General features: G+C 31.7%; 1 protein-coding gene across 2 annotated transcripts in view; it reads left to right on the forward strand.

The window, feature by feature from the left end:
- Nucleotides 1-383: 383 nt before the first annotated feature.
- Nucleotides 384-17220, forward strand: part of LOC113515249 (roundabout homolog 1-like) — a 63641-nt gene continuing 46804 nt past the window's right edge. For both annotated transcript variants that reach the window (XM_052895674.1, XM_031907610.2), the window contains exon 1: nt 384-528. The gene's annotated coding sequence lies outside the window, so the exon portion shown is untranslated. The remainder of the gene's footprint in view (nt 529-17220) is intronic.

Here is a 17220-nt window from a genome sequence, read left to right on the forward strand (position 1 = left end):
TGGCCTATTATATGTCGAAACCACATGACGATTATATTTAAACTATAATTTCAACTAATTAGCTCACATTTCGACAGATTTATCTTATATATTAGATTTAACCTACATATTACATTTCCTTATTTATCTTTAATATTTTCCAGAACAGTTTCTCACACTTTTACAAGCTGAAAACAGCTGGCCTTAAGTTTTATAGCAAGTCATTATACCCTCCTTAGTGAGGGAGCGATGTGAAACATTTCTTACCTGCTTTCGATATTGCTCGGGGTAACATATGAAGCTAGGACCCTCTGGTTACGCATATAAGAGTGCTAAGGTAGGAGATGCGCGCGTCTGTTGAGACCTCCGGGAGGCTCTATCCCCCCTCAGTAAAGTCCTGCTCGTCAGGTCGGCTGCACGCGTATGGGCGGCAAAATCTGATCACTTTCCGCCTACGTTCGTAATTATTGCGATGCCACAGTTTTCAGTGTTGTAAAGTGCTGTGAGTATTATATTTTGGACTTTTGTTGCGAATTATGGAGTCGTGAGGTAAGTTTTAATTATTATATCTAGTTTATTTTTATTATTTTTGTATTTGTATGTAATAAAAATCATAAATGTAAAAATTATTTTTATTTATGCATCGTTTATAATTGACTCAATGGATTAACGAAAATATTTTTAATTAAATTAATAATTACAATAGGTTATGATTATTCCTAATAACATTATTATTATTTTTCTTAATTATTTTCTTCTATATATAATGTTTCCTTATATATCTATTCTTTAATAAAAAAGAGTTTTAGTAGACGTAGACATATGGATAGTAATGTGATACAAAAAAGGTTTCTTTCTTATCATTTGAGGGACAACTATCAGTGGTTCAGTATAGATTCAATAAATGAGATTGATGTTCGTTGCCAATAAACATTTTCTTTTCTTTTCATAACAGAGAACGTCTTTTCTGTTAAGGGGAAAATAGCGAAAAAAGAACGAAGAAATATACAACTTATCATTAGATAAGAAATTGATAAAAACATATAGATGCGGTTACGTCTTTAATTCCATATAGACATATCAATTCTTATTTTTGTACTGATATTCAATATAATATGCGTATTATTTTGTAGAATGCAATATGGTTGAGTGATCCCATCATCTTTTAAGAATAAGTTTACCATGGTTAGACTGAGATATAAATAATTAACTAGAATGAATTAGGTCGATCAGGTATTTTTGAGACGGTATATTACGAGTATACTAAGAATAGTAACCACGTAATATATTAATAGTACCACGCCCATAATCTTAACAATAAATTCATAGGTTTTTTTTGATGGGTGAAAATGGTATGGTAACCCCGCCTGAAATTCATAGGTATTAGAAGCTGGAAAACTTGTAAATACATTTGAAAATTTTTACTTAACAATATTTAATGGACTGAAAGGATTTGAATGAATTTGGATACAATTTTGTACTTATCTTTTAACTTATTAGACCCCGATAAAGCCGAGGGATAAGTAGTAATACACTCTTTTATTTTAAACTATACTAACGTAGATTATATGTTAGAAAGCGTAATTGACGTTAGATAGATTTATTACTTAGTATTTATTCACAGTAAGTGCATTTTCAAAGATAAAAAGATAAGAATGTTTTCATTAATTGTCTAACCTATGAGAGAATATTCCATTGTCAACGCATGAAATTTTTATGAGGAAAGATCTGTAATCACAGATCAACCTGTTAATTTGCAGATAGGAAGACTATTAAGCTAGAAGTAGTCCTGTCAGCTATAAACGGAAATACGTACCAAAATTATGTTTTTTGACTTTCTGGAAAATTTGACAAATTTTGCTTTCCCTAAACTCCTGGATTATTATGCACTCTTAAAAGAAACTACTAAACCAATTTTTTTGTTCTCAAGTGATATACTTACTAACGATACAGCATTTTATTTTCAATTAAATAGATTAATGATATATAAATGAAAGAATTTTTTATCATTCGAATAGTTTCGCTTGCGTAGTTTTTAAAATACATAAAATATTTTCTCTTAATAATATTAAAATTATAGATATTTTATTATCTTTATAATTAAACTAATTGTGTTCACGATTTCATCTGTATGATCATAATGAAAAAAGCCTATTTTAATTTTTTTGCCAAATACAATGTGTAAATTTCATGAGGGGTCTATCGACTTAATTTATCCAAGCCGTGAAGGCGCTAAGATGTTATTAACTAGCAAAAACCCATATTCACATTTATTAATAAAGATAATGATTTCTAATTTAAAATTTTTGTTTTATTTTTCGAAGCATTTGGCGTTCCATTGTTTCTGCCTATCCCAATGGGAGACAGGCATGGCATATTTGTATGTATTTACAATTTTATAATTACCACATATGTCTTAATTTTATATTAATACATTAAGAAGTCATTAATATCTCTGTTTAAATAGTTTATTTATTGTTATTTACTGTCAGCGAAGGCTAAGATCGAAATTGAAACCCCATATTTCTTTTATGTCAGTATTTACGAGTATTGTAATTTTTTATTAGTGTATATTACGTATTATTTTATTTATCCCTAGCATTGATGATGTAGATATTTAATAAAGGTTACCGACTAAAGTATTTATTTCTGTTGTATATATAATAGTTTGTAAAAATGTTTCGATATTTGTCATTCCATAGCAAGATATCTTAATGGATTTCGATTAAATTATGAGGTTACTTTTTATTGGAACTGATGTGAGTAAGACTGTACTTTTATTTATTTAAAATGTCATAGTTATGCATAGATTTTATTTTTTTGTAGTAAAATAACAAAAGTCGTTATTTTGTTGACAAAAAATTAAAATAATGCTGCCAAAATGACGATAAACTTTCTATTATTTTCGCTATTGCTAAATATTTTTTTAAACCTTTTAAACATTATATATGTATTGAAATTAGAAGCCCCTCCGTTTTAAATTCGGTTGAAAATATCACCCTCAAACGGAATAATAATTTTGACTGACCTCTTTGTATTCCCTCGATCTCGGGATCTGTAGCACTTGTATCAACATGATTTAAAAACAACATAAATAACTCCAACGCTTTTTAGTTACATGACAATACAAACAGAGATGTTAGGGATATAGTCATTTAAATCCATTGTCATCTTTCGGGTATCATCTTGAACTCTGCCAAGAGAACCGGTCAAAAATGTGTCGAACGAAGATGTTGACGTTACAAATTCGACTTTATCACCATTGGATTTAGGATGTTGCACAATATAGATGATGCGTTCAATTCGATTGTGATATAATACAAAGAAACAGCGATAAAACAGATAACAGCAGGCGTTACAAAGGCGCTAACAAAAGCATCGTGTACATAAAACATACGCGACCCACAGCTAGACTAAAGCTATCCGTATAGATGTTCTTTGAAATTTAGTGTATGACGTAATATATGGTAGAGTTGTAAAAACGCATTAAACTATAACACCGTACTGTGAATGATGGGTATAAATTGTTTATAAATAAAATGAATCAGTACTAGCGACCTGCCCCGGCTTCACTCGAGTAGATAGATAATGATACAGTTAGCAATAAAATTCTATTCTAGTATAGAATAGAATTTTATTGCCAACTGTGTACATACATATGCAGTAAACATTGCTTTGGACTTGACATCAGTATCAACGGTTATACCCTATGGGGCATGCAACAATTTAAGAACAGGTAATTTAAATAAAAAAATAATCGTGCTCGCAATTACATTAACATTTAAATATTTAAATACTATTAACATTACATGTATGATGATATATAACTTATGTTATTCGCTAACAATCCAGCTTATTATTATAGGGCGAAGAATGGGCAGCACTTAAAAAGCCTAATTGTCACTGCTAACCCGCTTGCCAAGCATAGTAACTACTGTCAAACCTCCCCTTAGGGGGAAGGCTTATGTGCAGCAGTGGACAGTTAATGTCTGAAAGAATAATTATTATAGGTAAAACAACAATAAATTCGGATTGATTTTTTTATTAATAAAAAAATAATATACAATCCGTATTTTTTCTATACTAGGCCATATCAGCCCGTCTTATTGTCAATAAAATCATGCAAAGCCAGGGCGGGCTGCTAGTATTAATATTAAATTATGAGATTTTCTAAATTAATAGATTCAAAAATATGGTTAACATTATTTTAAAGAAGATTAATTACAATATTAATGTTTGTTAAGGGCTGCTTAAAGACACAATTGTTCCAACAATTTCAATTTCGCCCATTTTATCTTCTGTCACATCAAGCGGGTATCTATTACGAAATTGCGATTTGATAAATCGCCAAACATTATTATGGGCGGTGAAAGAAATGGACGTACTCAACTTGAAATGATACTGCGACTAAAGTGGAGATTTTCCACAAAAACGAACTTTATTTGTAAACACGTAAAGTTTATTGTTCCAGTTTGATGTGTAGTAAAATAAATATTTTATTAACCTATAAGGAAAGCATAATGGTACGGACGGCTATAGTGATTCTTATGGTAAATTGTCCGCCGATTGAAGGATATTATTAATACATTAAGAAAATTACAGGAATAGCTTATTTTTTATATATAGGTAAGTTTTATAATGAGTTCATGTATCATATGCATATATTATATTGATTGAATTCTGAATTATTGTCATATTTTTATTATCATGTAGTTTTGAGTTATTGTACTATTTACTGAGAATAAAAAAATTTATAACAAAAAGAGTAAACAAACATGCGGTTTACCTGATGGTAAGTGACTACAGTGCTATGAGCACTCACAATATCTAATAAGTTTACTATTGTAATCTTTTGGAGGAAACAATAAAGAGTATCTATCTATCTATCTATCTAATATCAATAACAATTGTAGGCGTGCTGCCAGCCTCTTAGGAAGGTATATATTATGGCCTTTTCTTGAAGCTTTTAATGTCAGCTGTTTGGGAAAGTTCCATATAGCAATACGTGAAAGGTAGTTTCTGAAAAAGTGTACATAGTGGAGGAGTGTCACTTTGCCAGATAATTGGAAAGGAACTTTATACGATGTAGGAAACCACGGCCCTCGTTTTCAAGAAATTCGGCTCTGAATACCCATGACTGCCTATTTCAAACGTAAAGTTTTGAAATACATATTAATCTATTTATGGTATTTCTGAATGTATATAACATGTTTACTGATAAATGTATTGCATAGTAGGTTGGGTAATATTTACTAAAATCAAAACAAATTGATTGTACATACGTTGTATATATATATATATATATAATAAAATTATCGTAAAATTATGCGAGAGTTACCAAAAACAAATTTATTTAGATGTATATAGATTTGCATCGCATAATGAAGCCTCTATTATTATAAGGTATGAAGGCTATACGGAGGGTGAAATGTTGTGACATGTAATTATAATAAGTGATGTAGACCAACAACACTAGAGTTTCCTATTATTATTATTATTATTTCAACCGTTAACTGTCCACTTTTCCCATATAAGAGGGGTTTGCCAGTAGTGTCTACGCTTATCAGGTGGGTTGTCAACCGAAGTTAGGTTTTGAAGATTTTAAGAGAGGCGCTTCTCCTCATCTCTCGACTATTTAGTTCCCTTAGTCGCCTTTTACGATACCTACGGGCTAAAAAAGGGTGGCCATTCTATACCAGGTTCACACGGCGAAGAGATCCCTAAGACTTGTTAAATCGTAACGTTAGATTGCATATAAACAGTTACTCATCGTGACGTTTTGACAACAGTAGCGGATTGTCAATGAAATTCTTACTGAAATTTTTAGCGATGTGAGAATATTTCACAATAAACTACTGTATGGTACTTTAATAAGACAAATCACCGTTTTGTTTTTTTTTTTTGTAATTTTTAGTGTTCTACACACCACGGAAAATTTGCCTTTAAATTTAGATAATTGTACGCTCCATACGGTTTTCTATATAATACGTCTATTTAAGAAATTGTTTCTTTCGTTTTGTTCTTATTACGTTCTTCAATTTTCGTGTTTCATTACTATTGTAATTGTTGTTTAAATTGTTAGTAAGATAACTAATGAGATTTTTAACATCACCGAGTTGGTTAATTAAGTACCTATTCCACTAAAAATACCCGAAGTAAATCTATACTAGTTTCAAATCTATTCTGCGTTGGAAAATACAATATATTAGGCAATATATATATACATAGGAATTCATCCTTCTTTTTGAAATCTGTTGCCGAAATGAATAAAAAATACATCTTAAAAATAAACAACAATATCAAGAAAATACTCTCACCTCGCGTAGAGACTATATATTAACGAAGCGTGCCACTAAATTACAAGCTTGATTTTCTTCCCCGTGGAAAGATCGCGTGTAGCCACGTCTGCCCGCCCTCGCACGCTATACCAAAATTTTCTAATATACCTGCAGATTACGTCGCAACAATTATTCTCTGGGTTTGCACGAAATCTTGTCGTCAACTGTACATTTCATATAGCAGATGTTACGCAGAATCTTATTCGAGGATAATGGATATACGTATAGATGTGTGTAAGTAGATATGCATTAATTTTGTGTGCTTTTTGTTACGTCAGTTTATTAAGAATAGTGATTTTTAACCACTTCCCAAAGAAGAAGATTTTTGATTCGTGTCTCTATTTTTCCCGCGTGACATATGAATACAATTACTGGTATAAAAAAAATACAAGCCGATTGATAATTAAATTCCGCGATATCTTCACAAATTCTGAATCAATTCCAACGATTCTTTTTGCGTTCGATTCAGTAATTTAAATCGAAGAAGTTTACTTCCAGTTGGTGTTACATTAATTTTGTTAGGCTTATGGATGAAATAAAAAAATGTAGTAAAAGATCTACATATTTTTTGCGTATCCGTATGACTATCTGTCTTTAATCTTAGTATATATGCATGACATGAACTATTTAAGAAAGTAGGATGAAGCAGCATATATATGTAAGAATAGTATCATTTGGTACTATACTCTATAGGGCAAAGTGTCAATATTGAAAAAAACAGTCAATCTAATATTTTTTTTAAACCGATAGTCGTGGTAGCTGGCCAGTCGAGCGGAATGAAGCAATTAAACACGGGTACCGCCCCCAAAGGTGTACGTATTGAATGAAACTAGGAGTACAATTGTTACTGTGACAGTATATTTTTGTGTGTGTGTGCATAATATATCTATAGAACTTCTGTGTTAGTCTTATTATTTATTTTATCTAGATTAATGTGTTTCTTTTATGTGGAGATATATATATATATATATATATATATATATATATATATATATATATATATATATATATATATATATATATATATATATATATATATATATATATATATATATATATATATATATATATGATAGAATGTTAAAAAAAGTAGATAGCTCTTGGCTAATAAAATGCTAAAAAAAATTTCTAATGACCTTTGCCTTAATAACCTTTGACTTTTGCCTTATTATATTTCACTTTTCGGTACGATATGATAAAGATTTTCTTTCATAAAAACCTTGTCCTCAGGATTAAAACTCATCAAAAAGTTAACTAAGAGTAGGAACATGCAGCCGTTCTGAAGTAATGCGCTTACATACATTCCGCAATTGATTTTTATTTATTAGTTATATAAATTGTGCCGTATAGTCCCGGCATAGAATAGGCCACCCCTTACTTTCCTGTAGGTGTTGTAATAGTCGAGTAAGCGATGGCAATGGATGGGCAGCAGCGTCCCTCTTAAAACATCTCTAAAATCTAACTGCGGTTAACAATCCGCATGCCAAGCATGGAAACTACTTGCAAAACCCTCCAAGGGGAGGCTCATGTTTAGCAGTGGAAAGTTAAAAACTGATATGATGATATGATATGATGAGTTATATGAATTAAATTATGATTTTCGTAATAAGAGTAACGAATTTTAAAGTAATATAATCGCACTGCATAAAGAAATATGGCTGTTTCATAGTAAGCATCTGTAGAGAGACACTGTCTCTATATGTACTTTGTACGTGTGCAAGTAATAACGTACAAGATTCGTGTGAGGTGTTAATTTAGTCTGTCATGCGATGAACAACAATAATGTTTAGCTTGTGGGGGCTGTAACATTGAAATATCCCAAATTACGTTCAGATAATCGTTTCTCATGTTGGGGAAGGTCCCTGTAATCATCTGCACTAGCAATTGTGTGAACATTTTTATTAGGAAACGTTGATGTTCTTATTGGACAGGGGTTGATTTTGGAACAATTGTAAGAAAAACTTTTTACATATTTCTTTAAAATTTAATTAATGTCAGACTTAAGCTAGAAAAGATGTGTTATTTCGATATATGAAGTTTTAAAAATTTGAAGGAGATGGCTCAACGCTTAAATAGTGAAAATTAGGAACATCTTTAATGATAAATTTATTTTAAAAAAAAAGTGGTTACAATATAATATATGAGTAATTATGGATAAATAATTAGATGAAAATAATAATAATAAATAATAAACCGCGCAGATTTATAAATTTAAAATAATACAGGCGTCCATATGTTACAGTAACCGTATACATATACATATACGTGATACTGTAACGTAAGTTACAGTATCAGATGGGCTGTAGGCTAGTTTACCACCTTCGTGGAATAAAAAAAAGTAAGTGAGCATAAAACGTGGTTCGATAATAATCATATATAAATATGTTTTTAAGGTTCGTTATCATGACTGATTGCGGTAGCATAAAGATGGGAATAATGGGTATTACCAACATGTATTTAAAAATAACAGAAGTATCATCGTGCTTTCGATCAAATTATTTATAATTACTACTGTCCATCCAAAGGTTGCTTATAAGAGAATGCTTTTAGCGATAAGGCCGCCCTTTGTTTTTTTAGTGTCAATATTTCTTGTAATTGTTTGTATCTATCTACAATAAGTTTACTATTTTAATCTTTTGGAGGAAAGGAGAAAGAGTATCTATCTAAATTCATATTTTCTGCAAACTACTTTATCTGTTAATATTCATAAACAGGCTTCGTTGTTTAAAATCTTATATCTAATATTAAAACTTAAATAGTGTGTAATATATAAAGAACGTATTACGTTCCATTTACCATGTTAGGAATTAAAACATGCAAAATGCATTTGCAAAGGTCAAGGCAACAAACTAAACGTGAAAGCGGCAATTAGATTAACAGGAAGAGGAACGTTGCGTAAATTGTCCTAAAGGGGGTGTCTATTGGAACCTCCGTCACTGTCTACACACACGGGAAAGAGTGAGACAGACTGCGGTGGAGTAATACTGCCGGGCTTGTGGTTATGTTTGCGAGTTTCCGATTCTACTATTATATTATCTGTGCTTATACAGGTATTAGTAATGTTTTTAATGATGTGACATGTTTAAGTATAATTTTGATAGAATTATTCTGAAAATAATATGGTGGTAATAATAATACAGCCGTGTGATCCCGACATAGAATGGGTCACTCCTTTCTTTCTAATAGGAGTTGTAAAAGGCGACTAAGGAAACTTAATGATGAAGGGATGGGCAACAGTATGCCTCTTTAAACCTTACCTAAGTCTCATCGCGGTTGCCGATCCGCCTGCCAAGTATGGTAACTACTGGCAAAACCTCCCAAGGGGGAGGCCTATGTTCAGCAGTGGACAATTAACAGCTGATAAGGTAATGATGATAATTCCTAAAGTATGAATACCTATTAGAAATGAAGATTATATATCCGTAACAAGGTATTATCTGTTTGTGTATATTTTTTATTATATACAATATTTAGTTTTAAATTATGTACATCAATATATTACCATATATTTAGCTATATAATTTTATTATTCCGAATTTCATAATTTATAGCCATAGAGTACAACCAATCAATTAAGTACGTAATATAACAGTTACATAGACATAACAATGCTTATATTTTTTCGATTACTCTACCTGTGCTGGGTGCTCTTTTGTATTCTAGTGCAAGCGCTTCAAGTTATGAGACGTAAACTATTGTTGTTGAGACTCGTCTAAACCAACCCCACAATGTTGCGTTAACAAATGATTAGTTTCGCATCGCGGTAAAAATATTGTGTCCATTTTTGTCAATGTCCACCCGCATTGAATAATTGTCAGAACGGTTAACGTCCGTAACGTTAACCGTTCTGACAATTATTTTCGGAATAGTAAGACCAACAATAGTCAAATGATTATGTTACAGTGGTCATAAAGTAATAACGTTAACATTGTACTAAAGCGACTATTGTTTACTTGGAAGTGGTTAGTGTATAACACGACCATTTTAAACGTGCCTTTAATAAACTGTTCGTAGTGTATACGAATCCTTATGTTAATGAAATAAGGGATATTTCGTGTAATAGTTATTTTGGTGATGGCCAAACATTCTATTTGCATTTAGACGCGTGGGGTACGGGGTTAGTGATTTATATTCGTCTTTTGTTTTTGGCTGTTTAGCCAGCAACGGTATCAATGGCACACGGTCTCGGAAGGTCGTTATTCTTGCATTGTACCACTCGTATTGTCTACAGAACGACATCGTTAGTAAGTTAGCGGGTGGTCGACGCATTGAAATTCTATTGGTGACATGATAAATCTTCAACCGTTCATGTTATTACCACAACCTATTGAGATAATTGTTTCGATTATAAGAAGTGACATTTTTATGTAAATTTAACCACGTACGGTTATATTACATGAGGTATTATTACCATAAAATAGTAGCGCATCAACTATATGTCTTCGAGAAAAGTGGTCCGGTTCAAAAATGAATTCAAACTTCTCGTGTCCATTATAGTAGATTTACGTTTATCGATTCACATCCGTTGAATGCTCCATTCACGAATATTTTTTTAACATTTTTCGTCACGAATTTATATGTCACCTATTGATATATTGCTTTGAAGATAACAAAGAGAATTCACGTCTGTGTCAAAATAAAACGACGTCGACCTACGCGTAACATGGGATATTATTCCAAAAACTCAATAAATACTACACAGAGTGACATTTGAGTTTCTACGTCCTTAGTATTATCAGAGAATGTCCAATGATTATTATAGAACGTTTTTACTCTATGGTTACCATGTTTAACATGTTATGGAACTTAAAATATACCTAGTGTTATTGGAGGGACATTGAATTTTGATCGGCATTTAAGCTTGTTACACAACCGAAGTATTGTTATAAGGATGGGATTCGACTATATTCTGTATTATAACAATAGTTATGAACAACGAGTGACCATCAGAAAGGGCTCTTTGTTACCGACAGCTGAATATTTTTATAAAGGATGTCTATAGAGCCGTGATGAAATATGACTTTTAATAAAGAACTAAGATGACAGGGTATCTTTATGCGACAAAATTTTGTGATAAAATAGTGGTGGATTTTTATGTTCGTGTAAAAACTGTATTAAAAGTGCAATAATTTTTCTTTAATAAAAAACACTTTAATTTTTAGAATAAACAACATCTCACAATAAGATAATATATATAGAAAAGTGTACTACATTAATTCACTAATTATATTAGTCACTAATGGATTAAATATTTATTTTCTGCAGAGTGGTTCTTGGTTTCATGTTAAGTGAATTTGTAGGTACATAGATAAGTTCATATTTATATACACTAATCGATCTCTTTTAGAACTATGCACAAAGGGTTGTTACGTTTGCCTCCCCAAACTTTAGGAAATTCAACAATATCATACAAGTAATATGATGTCATCTCTTCCGAAGTTCAGGAAAATAACGCACTGCTACCTTCAAAATTACTTACATGTAATTTTTATTACCATGCTGATCTGATTGATTACATGAATGACGGAATGTGTTATATTTCCTACCTAATTAAAGATTGTGTAATTAATTATTCCCCAAGAATTACTAGACAACAATAATGACCGGGACTTTAATTGCTTGCCCAAAACACATCAGTCGTCCGCCAAATAACCTCTCAGGCTTAACGAAGGACGCAATAAAGAGACAAAAATAAAACGGCAAGTGAAGTATCCTTCATTTCACGGACATTCAGCATTAACACTACTCCGTTAATGAGGTAGGTAGTGAAACTTTGGAGTTGTTCCAAGAATCTTGTAAACAGAGAGAGAAATGAAAAGTGAAGTTGTTTTCATTTGTCTTGTATTATAAGAATACTTTGCAGGGACTCTTTTAAAATATGAACCAAAATAAAACTTGATTTTACAAGTCTTGAATTTTGTGTGACGATATATAACTAACATTATATGCAAACTTTTTTAATAGTTTATTTTTTTAAATATCTGTTAAGCAAATGACTCCTCTTTACAAAAATTAAAATGTAGAGATAAAAATAGTATAGACATACAAATCTATACCTCTTCTTTTCCTGTGGGTGTCGTATGAGGCGATTAAGGGATTTCAATAGTAGAGGAATGGGCAGCAGTATTATTTTTAAAATATGACCAAAGTCTAACTGCGATTGCCAACCAGCGTGCTAAGCGTGGTAACTACTGGCAAAACCCCCTTTATAAAGGAGTCCTATCTTTAGCAGAGAATAGTTAACGGCTGATAAAATAATAATATAATAAAGTAATTTGAACAGACTAAACCCTACAAGTAGAACGGAACCAGAGGAAGACTGTACAAAAGTCGTTTGCTTAGGTACCTCTGTCCCATTCGTGTTTCAATCGTTAAGCAGTCGTGTTTGCATGGCTGTGTTTCGACTTGAAGGGTGGGATATGGCAGTGAATTTACAGGGTACAGAGGAAATACGGAGAAAGGATATCATGGGCTAAACAGTATATTCTATTATGTCCATGATACTGCTCATGTATATATAGGCGGCGGTTACCTCTTTCCATCAGGTGGGCTGTCACTTAGTTTGCCATTCTAGGTTTCATAAAAAAAAAGGTAAACGTTAGGATTATGACGAATAAGCCAGATACTGTTATACTTCTTCCTATTTTAGAGCTCAACAAGTCTACTATGCCATAATAAATCATAATATTACCAAAGAATCTAGAAGCACGGTTATATGTTACTTGGCATTCGTTGCAGCGCGGTCAAGCGATTCATGCATGAACATAGTAATTCAGAGTGGACACTCACGTACGTTGCCTAATTCCTACACTTCACATCGTAGCTCCACTGTGAAAACTTAACGCTTTTGTACACTGTTGTACTATAAACACTGAAAATTCCATTCCTTTGTGCTGAATTAACAACGCACAAGGTAAATTACACCAAAGCTCAAGTCACAGAGCGTACACGTGAATATAGCCCGATACAGCATTACGAAAATATTAGATATTTCACTGCCTCAGATCTCTTGCTTCATTATGATAATTTGGTAACTTTTATTTATTATATTAATTTATTTAATATTCATATACATAATAAAGGTACATATAGTGGACGTGACTCCTAAAGGTGTTTTCTAACAGCCGCAGTCATTCTATTTTTTTTAGTCTTTAGTACAGTCTATTGCAGTCTATGGGGGATGCTTATGTCCAGCAGTGGACGGATAATGGCTGAAATGATGATGAAGACAAAAAATAAGGATTATGTGTATTATTAATAATAAATACCTGTTTATTGTCGCTGGTAGATAATGAGATGCGAGACAAGCTGTTCTACGTTTTCTTCTTATTCAATTTAATGTTTATGCACAGAAATAAGAAAATATTATGTTGGAAAGAACATTGTTGAGTTGTGTAAAAGTAACAAGTAAAAGTGAAATTACAAAATCATGTTGTGTATAAGTAATAAAATAAGTTATGTAATTGTAATGTATATTTTTTCCTGTAATAACAGAGTCTCTTTATACTTTATAATAAAAAGCAAATGTTAGTACAGACTTTATTGTTTTAACAAAATTGGGTATAATAATAGGTAATGTTGATATTTATACACGGGGAGAGAAGAATAGAAAATTAAGATCTCTATCTTATTTGTAAAAAAATAAGGTAGACTTTGACATTCGAGTCTCTTAGTCTATCCCTTAAGAGACTTGGCATAGAAATAGATAGATCCTTATTAATATTATAAATCTGAAAGTAGGTTGTTTTGTAACTCTTACCATATAAATTGCTTTACTAGTCTATATAAAATTTTATAATATGTAGTACTTGGAATGAAGAACTATATAAACTTTTGTTTATCCCGGTCTCTTAGGTAAAGTATATAGGAAAAAAGTTCTATACTATAATTATGAATTAAAGCCTTAATAAGTTCGGACACGTTCCCGGATCGTGACCGTTGCAGTTTACTTTCGACGTAGCGAATCGGACTGCCCGTATTAGCATACCTTTTCACGTGAGTGTATTTGACTTGCTTATTAGTATTTCCTACAGGACGGAAAATGGGTTTGTGGGAATCCACTTTATATAATAAACGTTTTAGATTCAATTTAATAGAGTTTCAATATTTTTTTTAATAGGTGACAATGGAGTGGTGATCCCGCCTGCGCTAACGGTATACGCTGGCGGGGCACCAGTGAGAGATGTTAGGTGAGAATAAAAAGGCAGGTCAGTTAGCCCATTTTGATGAATACACCTGGAATTCAACACGATAGTTTTCAGGGGGTCCAAGTGGAGGCTGACCTAATAGGATATATTGCTAGCAATGGGACTGGTAGTGCGTATTACCAACAGACCCCCCCCCCCCCCGAGTTTGTACTTAGATATAGCTATTCAATCCTTATTTATATTAAAATTATGATACCAAGATAAAAAGGACAGAACTTTTAGAATATAGACGGGAGAAAAAGTAATAAATATTTATATTTATTATGTTATTTACAAATAAAGCATACTTTTTAATAACTATACATATATTTTGGAAACGCAATACATTTGCGACTCCCCTGGCATCATTAGAATGCATGTGCTGCGACGATCACTTACCATCAGGTGAACTGCACAATCGTTTGTCGCCCTCTCAATTTTTTTTTATATCACTGAGGTTCACTGATGGTAAACCGTAGCCTTAATTAAAAATAGTTAATCACATTAAGTTAATTAAAAATATTTTCAATTTTTTTTCGTTATTTATAATAGTAACACATCAAATTTATTGTTAAAAATAGTATAAAACCAATAATTTCGTATTTTATTTATTTTTTTTTTATTATTTATTTAAAAACTTAAATTTAATAATTGTAGAAATAATTGTGTAAATACACAGAAAAAATGTAAAATTGTACAATTTTTTTTAATATTATTGTTTAAAAAATATATACAATAACCTCCTCTTATATGGAGTTGGTTGAGAATATTATTAAATAAACAAATGAACTTGGTTTGTACACATAGGAGATAATAAAGCTAGCTAGCACTCGGCGGCGACCTGGTAAACAGGCAAAAGCTCTATCACGTAGAAGATTTTGTGGGCTTAACTCGGCGCTAGGGATTAGTTACTTCTCTACGAGTTAGTTTAACATGCAAACTTTACGATTAACGTGTCGTTTTTGATGCGACGCATTAGTATATAAAAAATATAAAATATTATATTTTATACCGAGAATTATTCTTGTCTGAGTGTTTCTCAGAAACTAAAACAGCTGTACCAAAATACTGATATATTAATACACAAAAAACCCGCGTCACGATGTTCGTTCACGTTGATCTCCAAAATATTTAATGAAATTTTGTAAATGTATATTGTTTGCTCTAAATTTCTTTTATCCTGATAAGGTCATATGGGGCAAAACGACGTTTTTTAGGTCATTTCGTACAATTTACAATTATCAGCGTAATTATTTAAATAATTTTAAGAATCATAGGTCTTATTTTTCTAAATATTTTCTTGTAATTGTTTGTATTTATAATATATTTACTATTGTAATCTTATAAAAGAAACAATAAAGAGTATCTATCTAACCATCTATCTATTTCAATATTTTATATTATTGAATACTTAAAACGGTTAACATGTATTTCTTACGACTATTAGTTAAAAGGTTTCCAGATCTTTGCTAGTATTATAAATGTAAAAATGAGTTTGTTTGTTATTATTCGAATTTGAAGTTATCTCTTAGCGCCCTAACGGCTTAATCAATTGCTATGAAATTTGGTATATACGTATTATGTGGGATGGAAAAATATATATGCTTCTTTTCATCCCGGTCAATAAACATATACTGATCACGCGGATGAAGTCGCGCGTATAAGCTTGCGAAGGAATATATAAATTTTATTAAGGAACTTTAAAAAAAAGATGATTTCAATTCTAGTATATTTTTGTGCGCCATTGTTACGTGATACCTTCACCAATTCTCAAGCGGTATTATTAATTGTGGCAATCGATATGGACACGGAATTGTCTGCTATTGCTCTCTTATTAATTTTATTACGATAGAATATTCTATTCTTAATCTAATAAAATCTTAAATTATACTACACATTCTTAATTCTTAATATTCTTTTTTATAAATTTTAGAACATACTTTTATTACAAATTTTTATATTTGTAATAAAAGTGTGTTTATTATTATTTAGAGCATTTATCAAAGATATTTTTATCTTATGTTCAGATTGTGACGATCTGAATTTAAAGGTCTACTACATTTAAATTCAGACCGTTTAAATTAATTCATAAAAAAAAAAAAACTTCTAACTTCACCAAATGCTGACAATCTTCACCATCAATAGTATTTATTTAGCTCAACATTTTATTACTGCATACATACAAATATCAGTAAATCAAACACCCGTATGGTCGCCGTGTGGTTCCGGCATAGAATAGGCGACTCCTTCCTTTCCGGTGGGTGTCATAAGAATCGACTAAGGAAGGGCGACGGATGGGCAGCAGCGTCCTTCTTAAAACATCTCCACAGCTTAACTGCGGTTGCTATCCCGCCCGCTAAGCGTGGCAAATACTGGCAAAACACCCCTTAAAAAATGGATTATATTCAGCTGTAGACGGATAATGGCTGATATGATACATAAAAATATTAATAAATTAAAAAAAAAATAGTACAAAAGTCGATTGCTTGGGTACCTCTGTCCCATTCGTGTTTCAACCGTGAAGCAGTTGTGTTTGCATGGCTGTGTTTCGGTTTGAAGGGTGGGATATGGCGTGAATTTACTGGGTACAGAGGAATAACACCTGAATCCTAGAATGGCAACGCATGGGGAGTATCATGGGCGAAACAGTTATGTCCATGGTACTGCTCATGTCTATAGGCGACGGTTACCACTTTCCATCAGGTGGACCATCAGCT

The sequence above is a fragment of the Galleria mellonella genome, unplaced genomic scaffold (assembly GCF_026898425.1).
Source record: "Galleria mellonella isolate WM207_F2 unplaced genomic scaffold, CSIRO_AGI_GalMel_v1 utg300, whole genome shotgun sequence".
Classification (NCBI taxonomy): domain Eukaryota; kingdom Metazoa; phylum Arthropoda; class Insecta; order Lepidoptera; family Pyralidae; genus Galleria; species Galleria mellonella.